Source organism: Pinus tabuliformis, chromosome 5_1, assembly GCF_031772625.1.
Source record: "Pinus tabuliformis cultivar Carrire ecotype Pingquan chromosome 5_1, CPIR1, whole genome shotgun sequence".
Taxonomy (NCBI): domain Eukaryota; kingdom Viridiplantae; phylum Streptophyta; class Pinopsida; order Pinales; family Pinaceae; genus Pinus; species Pinus tabuliformis.
Window position 1 is genome coordinate 868586478 of NC_142305.1, and position 15615 is coordinate 868602092.

General features: G+C 36.8%; 1 pseudogene across 1 annotated transcript; it reads left to right on the top strand.

The window, feature by feature from the left end:
* Positions 1-4633: 4633 nt before the first annotated feature.
* On the top strand, positions 4634-8913 carry LOC149167589 (adenosine kinase 2-like; annotated as a pseudogene). The gene is made up of 8 exons (XR_016260155.1): positions 4634-4699; positions 5736-5888; positions 6019-6086; positions 6272-6348; positions 6448-6545; positions 6661-6731; positions 6930-6996; positions 7082-8913. The product of XR_016260155.1 is annotated as an adenosine kinase 2-like (transcript).
* The last annotated feature ends 6702 nt before the right edge of the window (positions 8914-15615 follow it).

Below are 15615 nucleotides of genomic sequence, written 5' to 3' on the forward strand. Positions count from 1 at the left end.
CTCAGCACCCATCTTCCTAAAAATTCATATAGATCAATCAGCTACTTCACTCAAAGAGTTGTCTTGTAAAAAATGCTCAGTGCCCATCTTCAGATTGGTTGACCAAGTCACATAAATTAAATCTAGGATGGACTGATAAGGTTTTCATGATTAGTCCAAATTACATTCTTAATAATACAAATCTCATCTTGAGAATTGACAGAAGATTTCAAGGTTGCCTTCCAACCAAATAACAAACGTGTTTCCATTGAAAATTCAAAATTCTGGCTGCATCCACATGAAATGAGCACATTGATGCTCGTTTATAAACTACAAGAGACTCACATACTAGTTGACTAGTTCTGGAGCCATTCAATTCATCAATATAAGACAGGCTCAACCAAAGCCAAAGCCTTCATTAGCTTCATGAATTGCCAAAATTAATCGCTCCTGAAGTTATTCTTTAGGTGAGTAATCACAAAGATCTAACTGGTTGAAATTGCACACCAAAAGCACAATATCGCAAAGCATAATATCTATGGAAGGTGATTAGACACGATCTTAAATCGTCATTTGATTTTCGTACTAGCAAATCGCTCACCAAGTATGTGCTAAAGGAAGTCTTTCCCAGGATCCATATGCTTTGTGAATCGGAAACCTTTGAGTTCCAAATATGCCTCGAAGAGCCTTAAATCCTTCCGATGGGACCTGACCATTTTAAAGTGTTGATTAAATAACAATTTTTAAGTTGAATTATCTTTGTAGAGATGGAAAACTAAGATATAAGACAATTTATAAGTTTTATTATTCTACAATCTGAAGAAAAAAAAAGAGAAAAAAACTACTTGCTTCCATGTAACAGGAAAAAAATAAGTCATAAGAAAAAGCAATGCAGAAAGTAAAAAGGACTCTGCAGTAAAAGGCATGCTCACATTCAAGATGCCAATGGTTGAGTTTGGCTGTGATTGGTAAAGAACAAGATAGCCTAAAATTGAAAAGGTAGAGATATTTAAAGAACCAACAATGCCAAGGGATCTTTGGGAGCTTTGCTTCATTCTAAATACTCCATGGGAAATTTTCTGAGCCGGTTAGTAATAGTAATATTGGTGTCGAGTTTGATTTTCTTTAAAGATTAAAGGATTACCTAGCCCTTTCCCAGTAGGTCAATTTTGATCAAGAAGTACTGAATATGAATGCCTTTAAATTCTTGGGTCCACTGCGCACATAGTTTGGTTTGGATCCATAACCTTGTTCCAAATGAAACTCCACATGCTGACCTATTTTCACTTTTATCTGGGAGAACTAGTTTTCCAAATTTTGGAGTGTGAGCTTAATCCCAACATCTCAGTGTTGCTAGACACATTAGTTTACACATAGCAGCATCACTTAAACCCCCAGCCAATTTTACTAGTTCAGAAATCAAGTGTTTACCATGAAGAGATGTCATACTAGCCAGCTTCTTTAGAATTTCTATTGCAAGTGAATACACCTTTCCTAACAATCTGCATAAATTCATTGTATTAGGCATAAATTCATTGTATTAGACTCTCGAAGGCAATTTAATTTAAATTGATTGTATTATACCGATGCTTGTCATGTCTTGCTCTGCACAAGGCAATTTTGTTTGTGTGGTTGATTTGATCGTTTATCCTACAAATTAAGATTGATCAAACTTCTAAAGCAAAGATGAGGCATCCAAACAGTTGGACAAAGCCGATACATCCAAATAGTTGGCTTGAATGCCATTGCAGAACAAATAAGGTAAATCCCATGCTTGGTGCTTGGACATCCCCATGGGATTACATGATACATCAGATTGATTTGGAATAAATTTATAATGACAAGACAGAAGTGGATTTGCGTTGAGTACATAAAGTAGTATTTGAGACCACAAGAAAGTCTTGGCTCAGTCATCATCAATCTGTATGCACATAGAGCACATATCGATGAGGATACATGTATGCAATTGAATGTCTAATCTGATGTGTGCCTGCATATTTTTCAAAGCCAATATAGTTTTACCAACCGAATATTTGTTAAATGAAAATCAAACCACATGTAAGCTCATGTGCATAGATACCATGCTATTTGGAACAATATTGTTTTGAAAACTAGTTGAATGCACCATTTTTAATATTGTGGTCAGTGTGCATATGGCAAGCGATTGGGGGTGTATTAACTTGAAGTAATTCTCATATTGAATGACTAATTAAAGCGAAAGTCAATGTTGGGATGATCTAATGTTTTAATGCTTTATTCAACATGTCAGTGTCTCTAGTGCATCATTCTTTATATAATGCAAGTTGGGATGATCTAATGTTTTAATGCTTTATTCAACATGTCAGTGTCTCTAGTGCATCATTCTTTATATAATGCAAGCTGAGCCTATGGTTAAGCCCTGCCAGCATCAATTTGAGTGTTTCTAGTGCCTCAAGTTATATGGTGCGATCTGAGCCTATGGTCGAGCCCCCATAAACATTGATTCAAAAATTTATGGCAAAAGTAGATAGATTAGAAGTGCCAGTGAAAGGTTTCATTGAAGACATAGAGATAAAATTGCAAAGGTTGGTGGAAGTAAAAAATAGATCTTTCTATAATTGCTGGATCTAATTGCCCAGTATTGTGTTGCCCTATTTCAGAGACTTGATGTGTAACTGAGCCTTACATTGTTCCCATATGTATGTTGCATAGATATCAAAGATTATATTTTCTTCCTATAAAAATGTATTCTTAATGCACTGATGTATGAGGGGCTTTAAGTAATGATGAGTGGGTATGCAAGTTATATATTTGCTTGTTGGTAGACCACTGACAAAACTTGTTGAAGGAGTTCTTGTATTGAATATGCTTCCAAATTTGCTTGTCTCGAGTTAGTTGTTGATTGTTTTTAAAAGCTTGAGGGCTGAGTTAGATATTTTTGTGATAGAGTGATATTGAGAGCAGAGGTTGCAAGGATGGTTGGCCGAATAGTGTGTTTGTTAACATAGTTGTGATTGCAGGGATGGTCATGTCATGAGGGCCCAATAATGTTCATAAATGCATGACCAAACTTTCATTATAATTGATTTATCATTATGGCAGAGGGTAGAAATTTATGTGAAGAAAAAACCAGTATGCCAACGAGTGTATTGCATGCTTCTAATACGGGGTATATGCAGGAGTGACAGAGCACAACAATTGTGTCTATAAAAGTGATAGTTGTTTAAGAAAGTTAATCGACAGAGTGCTTGGAAAAGTTTTATAGCTGATATTGTTTTGTGCAGGGGCTATGTATAAGTGATTAGCATATAGAGACAAAGCTTGTTATTACTACCTATGGCCAATGTGTTTTGTATGTAGAGACAGATGATTGCTACTATGTAGCAAAGATCCTTGATGCCACGCATATATCGCTGCAACATTATTCAAAGGTTATATATGTTACTGGTATGGTTATGTTTCCAGAGATTGTAAAGACCCTATAATAATAATAAATTTGTGTTTTGTACACCTGTAACATCAATTTGTAATTATTTCTTTTGTTAAACACTTATCTCGAATTGTCGTATGCCGAATTGAAGTGACTAATCAACAAAGCCTTCAATTCAGATCCAGCGATGCCTTCAATTCGGCCTCCAACATTTCAGCCATTTTCTTCACTTCTCTGGTGACCTCAGCTAGCATATCCATGATTTCATTCGTTATTGGTTCGTAGACGAGCCTATCTGCCTGGTTGTTATTTAGTATTGGCATCGATGAAACTGGATGTTTGACAGCAATTGGATTCGAAACCGGGGCCTTCTCGGTGCTGGGAACCTTCGGCTCCTTATCAATGTCAGTGCCTCCATCACTCTCGACTTCTTCCTCCTCTTCTTCGTCTTCCTCCCGATGGTCTCTAGTAGACGTCTTGTCTTCGTCAACTGCCTTGGTGTGATGTACCTCCATTTCATCTTCCTCATGCTGCTCGCCCAATCCCTGCTTCCACAGCTTAAACAATTCCTTTTTATGCAGGCTCTTGTAAGAAAAGACATATTCTTTAACTTCCCCTGAGCCATTTTGTTCTTAAGGGATTCACAGATAAGCCCCCCAACAATTGCAGGAAATGGATATGGGCAGGGCACAAGGTCATGCTTGAATAGCATAGATGAGCTAAACTGTCTAAGGCAGCAGAGATTTTCTTGACTTCACGGATTCATAGAGAAACCCCGCAGCAATTGCAGGAAATGGATATGGGCAGGGCACAAGGTCATGCTTGAATATCATAGATGAGCTAAACTATCCGACGGAGCAAATATTTTAATAACTTTTGTTCAACTTTAGATAAGCTAAACTGCCCTATCTGACGCAGCAGATATTTTCCTGACTTCTGTTCAACTTCTGGGACAAAAGACTGTGGGCGCTCGAGATTTACTGGGGCATGTCAGTGATGAATGAAAAGGTCATTGAAAGCCGTGGAATCATTTCTCAGGTTGGCTTTGAGAAAAACAACCATAATTCCACAGCCCACAGAAAAACCTGCGCACTAGTTTCTTTAAGATGCATTGCATCCGAAGGAGACCAGAATTGGCCGTAGTGCAGTAGTGCACCATAAAACTCATTTTCAGTGCCATAAACTCCACGAATAATTTAAACGAATTCTTATGGTACTCAGCGTAAAAGACTTTAGTGCGCACAGATGTCAAGTGGCGTAAAAGACTCGGGTGCACATATGTCAAGTGGAGAGCAGAAAGAGAGCAGAAAGGTAGTAAAAATTTGTCACAAATGTTAGATAGACAATAGAAGTGTAGAGGGTTCATTGATTCAAAAGAAAGGTTTATCAGGATAGCTAAATATTAATAACTAATCTAGCAAGCACAATGAAAGTGCAACTATTGGTCTTTTATAATGATTTTTAGGCCGATAGGCCTTCCTTTGAAAGACACTTTCGTCGTCCTTTTGTTCCTAACGTTGACCCCTGGCGTCCTGGCATCACGCGAATGTCCTGTTGCCACCTGGTCTTGTTCACGTGATGGGTAAGGTACTCTTGTGGTTCACGCCCAACCCGACCATGGTGATGATCTAGGGTTATGATCACCTGAAGGAGGATAATTGGTGGAGGTTTGGTCCTAATCCTAACTGCGTGCCTAAAACCCTACGTCTCATTTCGCTTTTGCATTTTTGTTTGTTGTCATCGCGTTTTGAGGTGAGGGTTTTGCAGGTTCTGGTTTGTGCATGGAGGGACGAACCTCCTTCCTCTTCTCTTCGAGAGTATTAATCCCTTCTCCGTGCCTCGTTATTCAACATGTGAACATGTTCCGACCTCCTCCGTGCCCATGTCCTCGTTCCCTCTGCTACCAAAATTCTCAGGATATGCATTCAAGCTCGACTCCCCTTTACCATGAATCTGACGATTCCTCAGGAGTTGAGTATTCTGCATATGAAATTTTTTCTTAGAAAGGAACTCAACCATGGCATATGTTGCTGGAGAAAGGCGCTGAATGGCAGGTATTAGTTAGCTTTTTTTATTTGTTTTTCCCAATAACTCGTTTTTGTTTTGTTTCATTTCCATTCATGTTTGATTTTCTTGATTTACAAGTAGAGTGTGGTTTATAATGTGTTTCCTCTTCTTTCTTGCAGAGACCTAGGTTTCTTGTTCCCTTAGTCTCTGACTTACTGTTTCATAGCGATTCTTGTAGTAGGTTCTGTCAATGTTTTCCCAGGAAGCGGAATAAACTCGAGGACGCTCGAAGGTAACATTCCAAGTTCCCTTAGGTTTTCAGTCTGTCGTTTCCTTAAAGAGGTTCATTCTCGCGGATCTAGGCCGTGAGGGTTGTGGTAACCGTGATTTCCTTTATCTCTGTGCATGTCTATTACTGGTCTCAGGCACCCTTCTTGGCAAGGACAAGTTTGGGGCAGAGATGAAGAAAAATTCGAAAGCCCCTGGAGTCAATGTAACTTCCATTATCTTCAGTATAGTTCGTTTTCATTGCTTTATATTTTCATTTGGCCAATATTTGCAAAAGTACTCTGTTTCCCTGAAGAATCACTGATATGAGAAACTGTATTTTGTGTTTCATACAGGTGCATTATTATGAGGATGAAACAAAACCAACTGGTACATGTGCTGTTCTTATTGTTGGGGGTGAAAGGTGAGCACTGAAAATGTCTCTTAACAGTGTGTTATTGTATTGTACAGTGTACTAGTTCTTTTGTCACTGACACCCCAGATACCTGAGTTTCTTGACCTATGCATATAATATTCGCTTCATTGCCAGCTGTTCTCGTCAGGTTTTTCTCTCTTGACTCGTTTAAATATTAACCTTGTAATGTTCAGGTCAGTGGTTGTAAATTTGTTAGCAACAAATTGCTACAAATCAGAGCACTTGAAATCACCCTAAAACTGGGCTTTAGGTAATGTACTGAAGTTTTTGCTCTCTTTTAAGTTATTTTCTCAATGCTTAGGCTTTACTTAGCTCTAAGTTTAAAAGGAAATTATTGTTTGTTGTACAGTTGAGAAGGCCAAGTTCTTTTATATTGCTGGCTTTTTCCTTGCAGTCTCGCCTGAGTCGATTCAACTTGTGGCTGAACATGCAACTCAGAAATGGAAGGTAAAGTGTATTGTAATCACTTTGGTATCTGGAAGCAGAGGGGTTATTGTGTTATTGGTTATTTGGCAAACTAACAATGTCCATGCCAAATGGTCTTGTATTTCATGTCGTGCAGATATTTATGATGAATCTTGCATTTCCTTATATCTGTGAATGTTTTACTGAGGCATGGATGAAAGTTTTTCCGTAATACCTACTTCCTTGCATTGTTTTAGTCTGATATCTAGATAGCAGATGATTACGCAGATAGAACTTAAAACATTTCTATTTTCATACCAAGTTGATTTGGCTTCTTTCTTCTATGATATCCGAATTCCCTCTGTTATAACTTATATTTATTATACTGTTTGAAATGTTTCATGATATCTGGCAATTTTACCTCAGGTATATGGATTATGTTTTTGGAGATGAGACTGAAGCAAGGACTTTTGCAAAGGCGCAAGGGTGGGAGGTAAATTATGTGATCTTAATTTCTGACCAATATACTTCTGAACTTGAATGGAGTAGATGTTTACTAAATCTTTTGCATTTTCTAGACTGACAATGTTGAAGAAATAGCCCTAAAGATGTCAACACTGCCAAAGGCAACTGGAACTCACAAGAGGATAGTTGTTATTACACAAGCTGCAGATCAAGTAGTCGTTGCAAAAGCTGGAAAGGTAATTATTTTCGATCTTTTGTCTTTTGTTTATAGCTGACATTGAGATTAAGAGAAGATTTTTCTTGAATATTGTACTGGAAGAGGCTAAAAGTTTCAGTGGTCTATGGTACTGGTCTCATGAATATAAACAAAAGACAAAAGACCGAAAATAATTACTTTTCCAGCTTTTGCAACGACTACTGGATCTGCACCTGGTAATTATTTCTCAATTTCTCATTATTGTACTGGAAGAGGCTAAAAGTTTAAGTGGTCTTGGACTCTTGGACATTCCTTCTATATTCAACCAAATACATTCTGGTCTATGGTTCTAGATTTCCTTCCCTTATGATTAAGGATAATATGAGTTCAATCTAGTTCTTAGGAGATTGTTGATGTCTGGAATCTGGAGTTCTTACTTGGTAAAAATTGTGCAACTCCTTGAGAGTTAACATTGGTGACAAACAATATGTAGATTATGGTCTGTGACATGGCATGGCCATCACCATTATCTTTACAAACTGATTCTAGATGATAAGAGAGCTCAGAAACATCATCTCGATTCACGACAGAAGATGATAGATAGTCTGCCAGGACTTTGTTGGACTCTAGAGTCTACTACAAATCTCTATTGTTAAAGGAAACCCTTAGCAGATGATGACCTTATTTGAACCGTGTTGTGAGAATTTTGGGGTTGTTGGTAATGGAGAATTGAGTAGAAAGGTTAACCCCAGTTTGTGAGCATACCCAAATTGTACTACTTTAAAGCTGAAAATAATTTTGCACTAGAACGCTGATTTTGAGCAGTGTTGACTCAGATGCCTCTGCAAATATTTCATCATGTGATCTGTCATGAGTCGAAGTATCTGAGCAGGTTGTTGATGTCTGGAGTTCTTACTTGGTAAAAATTGTGCAACCCCATGGGAGTCAACATTTGTGACAAACTCTATGTAGAGTATGGTCTGTGACATGGCATAGCCATCACCTTTATCTGTACATTTTGATTTTGGATGATAAGAGAGCTTAGAAACATCATCTCAATTCATGACGGAAGGTGATAGATGCCTGCCAAGATTTTGTTGGACTCCACTATAAATCTCCAACCTTAAGGGAACCCTTAGCAGATGACCTTAGAACCGTATTGTGAGAATTTTGGGGTTGTTGGTAACGGAGAATTGAGTAGAACGGTTAACCCAAGTTTGTTAGTATACTCAAATTGTATTAGTTTAAAGCTGAAAATAAATTTGCACTTGCATGCAGATTTTGAGATGCCTCTGCAAACATTTCACCATGCGATCTGTCATTACTCAGATTATTTATATATGTATTGAGCTCTGGTTTTTCATATTTTCCCTGTATATCTATTCAAATAATAAAAAAAAGAAAATGTGCTCTACAGCAGAAATGAGTGCGTGTAATAATTTTGGAATCATATTGGTTATTCACTCTTTCTTCTCCTTGTAAGTACTTCTCTTTAACCAATCTTCATCTGTTTCTTTTGTCTGCTGTGTTCTATCATGGCAAGAATGTATTCTGTCTTCTCCTTGGAAGGAATTTGTATCTTACTCATATTACCAGTCCCTTTTGTTTTGTTTCATGCATGTAATTTTGGTTGTATTTTTTTCATTAGGAGAGATACAAGTTGTGATACAGAGGAAGTTATGCACATTACATAATGTACTTTTTCTTCTCCTTGTGAGGGATTTTTGTCTTGTTACCAATGTACCATTCTTCGTCTCTTTTTTCTTTGCTGTTTATATCATATCCAAGAATGTACTCTTTCTTATAATTGGAAGTAATTTATATCTTACCAAGATTAAAATTGTACTCTATTATTCTCATGTACCAGTCGCGTCTGTTTATTGTTTTTTTATTAGGAGTGATAAAAATTGTCATTGCCCATTGGTAAATCATAGAACAGTCTTCTGCTCTTTCTTCTCTCTGCTGTTCCATTGTGCCAATGATGTGCACTTTTTTTATCATTGTAAGGAATTTATATCTTACTATTTGGCTTCATGTATATCTTATATCTCACTACTCTTTCTTATCATTGTAAGGAATTTATTTCTTACCATAATTTATACCAATCTCTTGTTTCGCTTCTTGTATCATATTTTGTTATAATTGATTTTTATTAGGAGAGGCACAAGTCGTGATAGGGAGGAAGCTATGCACATGTAATTTAGGGAGGAAGCTATGCACATGTAATTTGCCAAGGGACTTTCTGGTGTTTAAAAATTAAATTGCCACATATCTTCGCTGGTCTGTCATGAGCGTATTAGTTGTTAATTTGTTAATGTTTAATTTCATGGCATTTTTAATGAGAATTATTGAGTAGACAAATTTTGCATCAAGTGCTTTTCTCTTCTTTCAAGAAACAAATGGTTCTCGTTATCTGAGTGTCCTCTTTTTTTTTTTTTATAAATGCAAACAAACACAGAACACAGAGAAACTCTTAATAAGCCAAAGATATCCACTGGGGGTATGGGGTTGGATACCCACAAACACAGAAGTCATTGGGGTGTGGGGGTTTATACCCACAAACACAGAAGGACACAAAGAAACTCTACATAAACCAAATAGATGCACGAAACACACAAGTTGTGTTGGGGTGTGGGCTGGATACCCACAAACACAGAAGGATACAAAGAAACTCTGGGTGTGGGAATGGATACCCACAGACACAGGACACAAAGAAACTCTTAATAACCCAAAGAGATCCACTGAACACATGTGATATTGATAATGGAAAAAAGGAAGATTCTATTACATCAACTTTAATATTTTGGGTGTGAATGGAGTAAGGGAAGATTTTGGTGCGGAGATTGAAGCAGAAAGGACATGCAGAAACTCTTAATAAGCCAAAAGAGATTCACTGAGAACATATGTCTTGTTGAAAATGGAGAAAGGGAAAATTCCATTACATCAACCTTAGTATTTTGGTACAGAGGATCACTTAAAACTTTGAGTTGCTTCCCACTATTTTAAGTCACATTGATATAGCAAAGAGTTACGAATGTTGGAAAAACATGAAAGGAAAACTGAATATTTTAGAAAGGTTTGGAAACATTTTCTTTTTCCACTCTGATGTTTAATGATCCCATCCAAAGCCCTATACTCCATACAGAAATAAACTACATGCTAAAATAATGAAGGAAATGGACATGACCGCAATAAGTACTGTTTGCAAATTCAAACACCAGACATACAAAAGATTTAGCCTGATTTGTTTGACACAAACTGCTCAGAGCATGAAAGAATGACACGTGATTGTTGCTCATCTAGAAGAATGAAGACGAAAGAAATTTTATTAATGTCTACACATGACGAATATATAAAAGGGGACTGCTAGGCATACCAAAAGTATACAGATAAAGCATAAACCGGTAAACACTAAAAATAATATAAATAGGTATAGACCTTTTAATGTAGATATAGATATAAAAGAGATAGTGTCATCGTTGTCAATCACTGAGATTGTTCTCCGAGGAATGGCCCGGAATGAGTGGATCAGGCTGGATAATGTGGAAGAGTTGGGTGCTTCCACGATGGTACAGACAGAGACAAAACTTCAATGTACCTTAAGCCATAAAATCACATTATTCATTTCCTAACCAACTCCTTCCTTGCAAATTTTAGGCCTAAAGCAATTTCCCAATATTTTCCCACATTCCTACTTTGTTGAAATAAATTTAAGTTATCTTCCCATAGCGTTTCTCTAATTATTTGTTTTGGGAGAGGGAAGGGGGAAGATTAGTTATTTATTTTCAGATGGGCTACTGGCACCTGTTACCCCGAAAATTCTGCTCATATGATCTATCATAGGCTGCACTTCCAATTTCCCAATAACAGAATGGTGCCCTGAGTATTTATTTGGACATATTTTGTTCCCATATAAAATATTAAGCATTCCTTGAAATTGTGGGTTTCTTGACTTTTGACCAATAACTATTTGTTTTGCTAGGATGCTGATGATTCAGTGCCTTTCTTCTGGGGCACTGCAGCTGATGATTACCTTGTATTATTTGATGAGCCAAATGTCTTGAAAGAAGGATGTGGAAAATCTTTTGCTCCATTTCCCCGAGGTAATATAGGACTGCTAAATTAGAGCTTATCTGGCACATGAAAGTGTAGCTGAATGTTGGCTATAGAGCCTCTAATGTAATATTGGTTGTTGCATTTGCCTTCGCAGGTTGTTACTTCTCTACATCATGTGGATTGCAAAGCTTTGAACATCCTTTGAATAAGCTGATGCCAATGCCTCTTGTTGATAGTGCATTTGGCAATAGCAGGATCTCTTCCTCTAGTTGGGTAGAATCCTCTCATGGCAAGCTCATTACTAATACTTAGCAAGAGTTCACATATGATAATTTAATGACTTTTCAAGCACTTGGAGAGCAACAGATTGTGAACCAAACGATAGCAACCAATAGTAAGGTTATTGTAGAGGCAGCCACAGGAATAGAATTATCCTCTGAAGTTGATGACTTCTTCACTTTATATTTAGATTTCAATTCTCCTATGGCTGTAATAAATGTTTCAAATGCACTTAATAAAAATGTATCCATTGTTGACTCTAATGGAATGTTCTTCAGCTCTCTGAATAATAATCAGAATGCAGGGGGAGACGATACAATCACCAGCACCCAACAGACGTACAATTATCAAAGCACTCAAGGTTGCTATTCCAAGCAAGTTAAAGCAATCAACTCAACACTTGGGATCAAATCCCACAAAGCAATTCTATACCTACTCTTCAAATTCCTTCAAGCTTTTGAAAGTAAAACCAATGAATTATCAACATAATTTTACAACAATAAAAAACAATTAGAAGGCCTTTAGCGAGCTCAAATTGCTCATCTGCTAGGCTTGAACCAACATCTCTTCTAGAGAAATTCAACAATTCTAATTTAATAATCCTATCGGCCTCTCTTTGTACCTTATGGGACAATTGCTAGTAATTAAAACTAACCAAAAATCAGTCACAGATAGACACTAGAAGTGTAGACGGTCGATTGATTCAAAAGAAAGGCCTATTAGCCTAACTAAATATTAACAAAGAACCTAGCAAGCACAATGAAAGTGCAATTATTGTTATTTTATAATGATTTTAATTAAAACTAACCAAATATATAGATCATTTATGTTTTTATTATAGCCCACGTTGTATATATATATATATATATATATATATGAAAGGGAAATGTGTCAACTTCAAGTTGAACATAAACAAAATCAGAGATCACCTTTACAATGAGCTGTAGAATATGCCTTTTGACCCATAAAAAATAATATAATTATTTTACTTAATTATTATATTATTTATTATTATTATTATTTTTTATAATTATATTATGATTTTTTATTATAATAAATTATATTTAGACAAATTTGTTGGAAATAACACTCAGAGGGGGGGTGAATGAGTATTATCAAATCTATAGATTTTTCTTTTCATACTCAAATTTATATACACTGCTTCAATGAAGGTAACTTGTGTGTACACGCAACTGTCTTTAAAACAACCAGAGTATATCCAGCAGACTTATGATTCAGTTAATTCATCATATGTTGATATTTAATCAGTGCATTAGTATTAACCATATAAACAGTAACCATGTGCAGTGATAATAGAATAAACCATCATACATAAGCAACAGACATGAACACCAAGATTTATGGTGGAAACCCAATGCGGGACAAAAACCACCTGTTGATGTCTTCTTTTAATATAAGAAAAACTTATTTACAATCTTGTACTAGTGCAGACTCATACCAGTACGCAGACACCCACCTGCAGAAGGCTACAACCTTCTCTCGTTCTCCAACTACTACTGGAAGGGAGCTTCAACCCCCTAGCTCTTATACTAGTTGATTCATTTACTAGTAAGTAAGCGCTGACCTACAAAAGGCGCCAACCTTCACTCTTTTTCCAGCTGCTACTGGAAGGGAGCTCCAACTCCCTGGCTCTTGTACTAGCTGGTCCATTCACTAGTATGTAGGCACCAACCTACAGAAGGCTACAACCTTCTCTCTTCCTCCAGGGACCATGTTTCATAAATTTTCAGACTAGATACTCCTGGAACACAACACCACAATCTGAAGGCCACGTTTCATCAAATTTTCATACTAGACCCATCAACAACACTGAAGCTCAAAATAAATCACCACTGCAATACAACCAATCACTGAAAACCCATCATCACTGAAGCAAATCACAAACAATCAATCTGAAGATTCAAAACACTGTCACCAAAACAAAGAGCAGAACCTAGAATTCTGCATCAACAACCATAACCAACTACAACTTCAAATATCATATTTCATAATGTATACGCTACTTTGATGTGTTGAACCAGCGTGTATACACGCTTTTACCAAAGCGAAACAACGTATAGATCTGCAAATGCTAACTTAAAACATCACAACTATTCCAAACTTCATCCATACCCAAGTTAGAACATTTACAGTGTAAATCACACGTTAACATTCAGATCTAGACTATCCATGATCAAACCATATAATAATAATTCATTTTATATCCTGATCCATCATTAGATATCATCCCTCATCAACCGCTAAGGTTCATCCTTAGTTCAGATCAAGCAAAGCACCACAAAACCATAATATGCATATTTTCTTTTGATCTCACTCTTCATAAGATATTCATTACTTGCACACTTGGCCTAATGATCTTCTCCTCCTTATATAGTTTTAGGCCTTTCTCAATACCTTGGACAAAAACCACTTAGGACCAATACTTGGGACCAAATACCTCGGACGAATACCTCGGAGCAAATACCTTGGGCCAAATACCTCGAACCAATACCTTGGACCAAATACCTCAGACCAAAACCTTGGTTTTCTAACATGTACGCGCTTTTCTTCCTGTGGGAGTGCGTGTATATGTATACACTCTTTTTGTTCTGTGTGCCCACGTGTATACACTACTTTGACACAGTGAACCAGCATATACCTCTCTTTCTTCCACCTCTGGAGTCTGATTTTTAATCCTTTGTTGTTAACCTTTTGCACTATGAACTATCATATGTGTGAATTGCCATCAAGGACAACACCTGTATCATAATTCCAACAATCTCCCCCTTTGGACTTGATGGAAACAACAACACTAAGACACTCTCCCCCTTTGACATCAAGGGCAAAGGGCGGACCAATATATTCTTCCCCTTTGATATACATTATGTTGTCCTTGCTCCCCCTAAGTACATGTTGAATAGCTCCCCCTTTGTACATGCTGAGATGCACTAAAATGTCCATGCTCCCCTTGAGCACATGCGAAGTCTGTAAAAATATTTTTCAAAAGAATAACATGAACCTATAACTCAACTAAGTGAGTATGACCTTCCTATCACCAATGACTCATACATACATCAATCTCCCAACCAAGTGGGGATATACCAAATGTTTATACATGACTGAAATAAAAATTATTACATCATCCTTCCCATGCATAGTGGGGTTACAAATTAGGTCTTTTCATGACCTTTACATCAAATGATATACATGACATTTATAACAAGGACCAACAATCTAAACAATACCATGATAGTCATCAGCAACTATCATACACCATATATGATCTGCACCATCAACATTTGTCAGTAGCATCAAGATCAATAGCCTGTATATGTCCATCATCAAAAGAGTCACCTAAATAAAACAAATATGTGGATCAATAAATATAATTATCATCATGTACCAAGGTCTTCTAACATAATGCCAACAATGCATTATTAGAAGCATATGCTCCCCCTGAACCTGTGCCAACTATTCATTGTCAGATCTGATCATTGCAAATATTAGTAAGAATCATCAAGGCATCATCATCAATCAGATATACATCAACTTTTTAACAGCTTATGAGCACCAACACATTTCCACATATCATCAGCAGATTGTAACCATCATCAAATAGAGCAGATAATTGACTAAACCATATCAGACCCCTTTTCCTGAGTCTGTCCCACTGCTTTTTCCTCAAACCAACATATATGTGACTGTGTAGCTTCGAACTCGCGTATATACGCAACTTGTCTTCATGAAAATTGCGTATGAGATTTAGAACACTGAAGTTTCACACTTTCAGCTCCCCCTGAGTCTGTTATGTCTGTACATTGTGCTATGCCACATCTTTCTGACTATACTTCCTTCTTCTTCCATATCTTCAAGTGTGATGATGTTTTCTCCTTTTGGTATGGTGCCCGAAATTTTCTCCTACATTCCTTTGCTATATGTCCAAACTTGTTACATGCATAACATCTTACATGTTTCATATTCCTTCTATAGTAGTCAATGGATTTGTGACCAAACATATTGCAAGAAAAACAACATCCCTTAAAGTACTTGGAAGTTGATGATCTTTCTATATGGTGGTCTTGAACCATTCTACTTCTGCATCTTACTGCAACATGT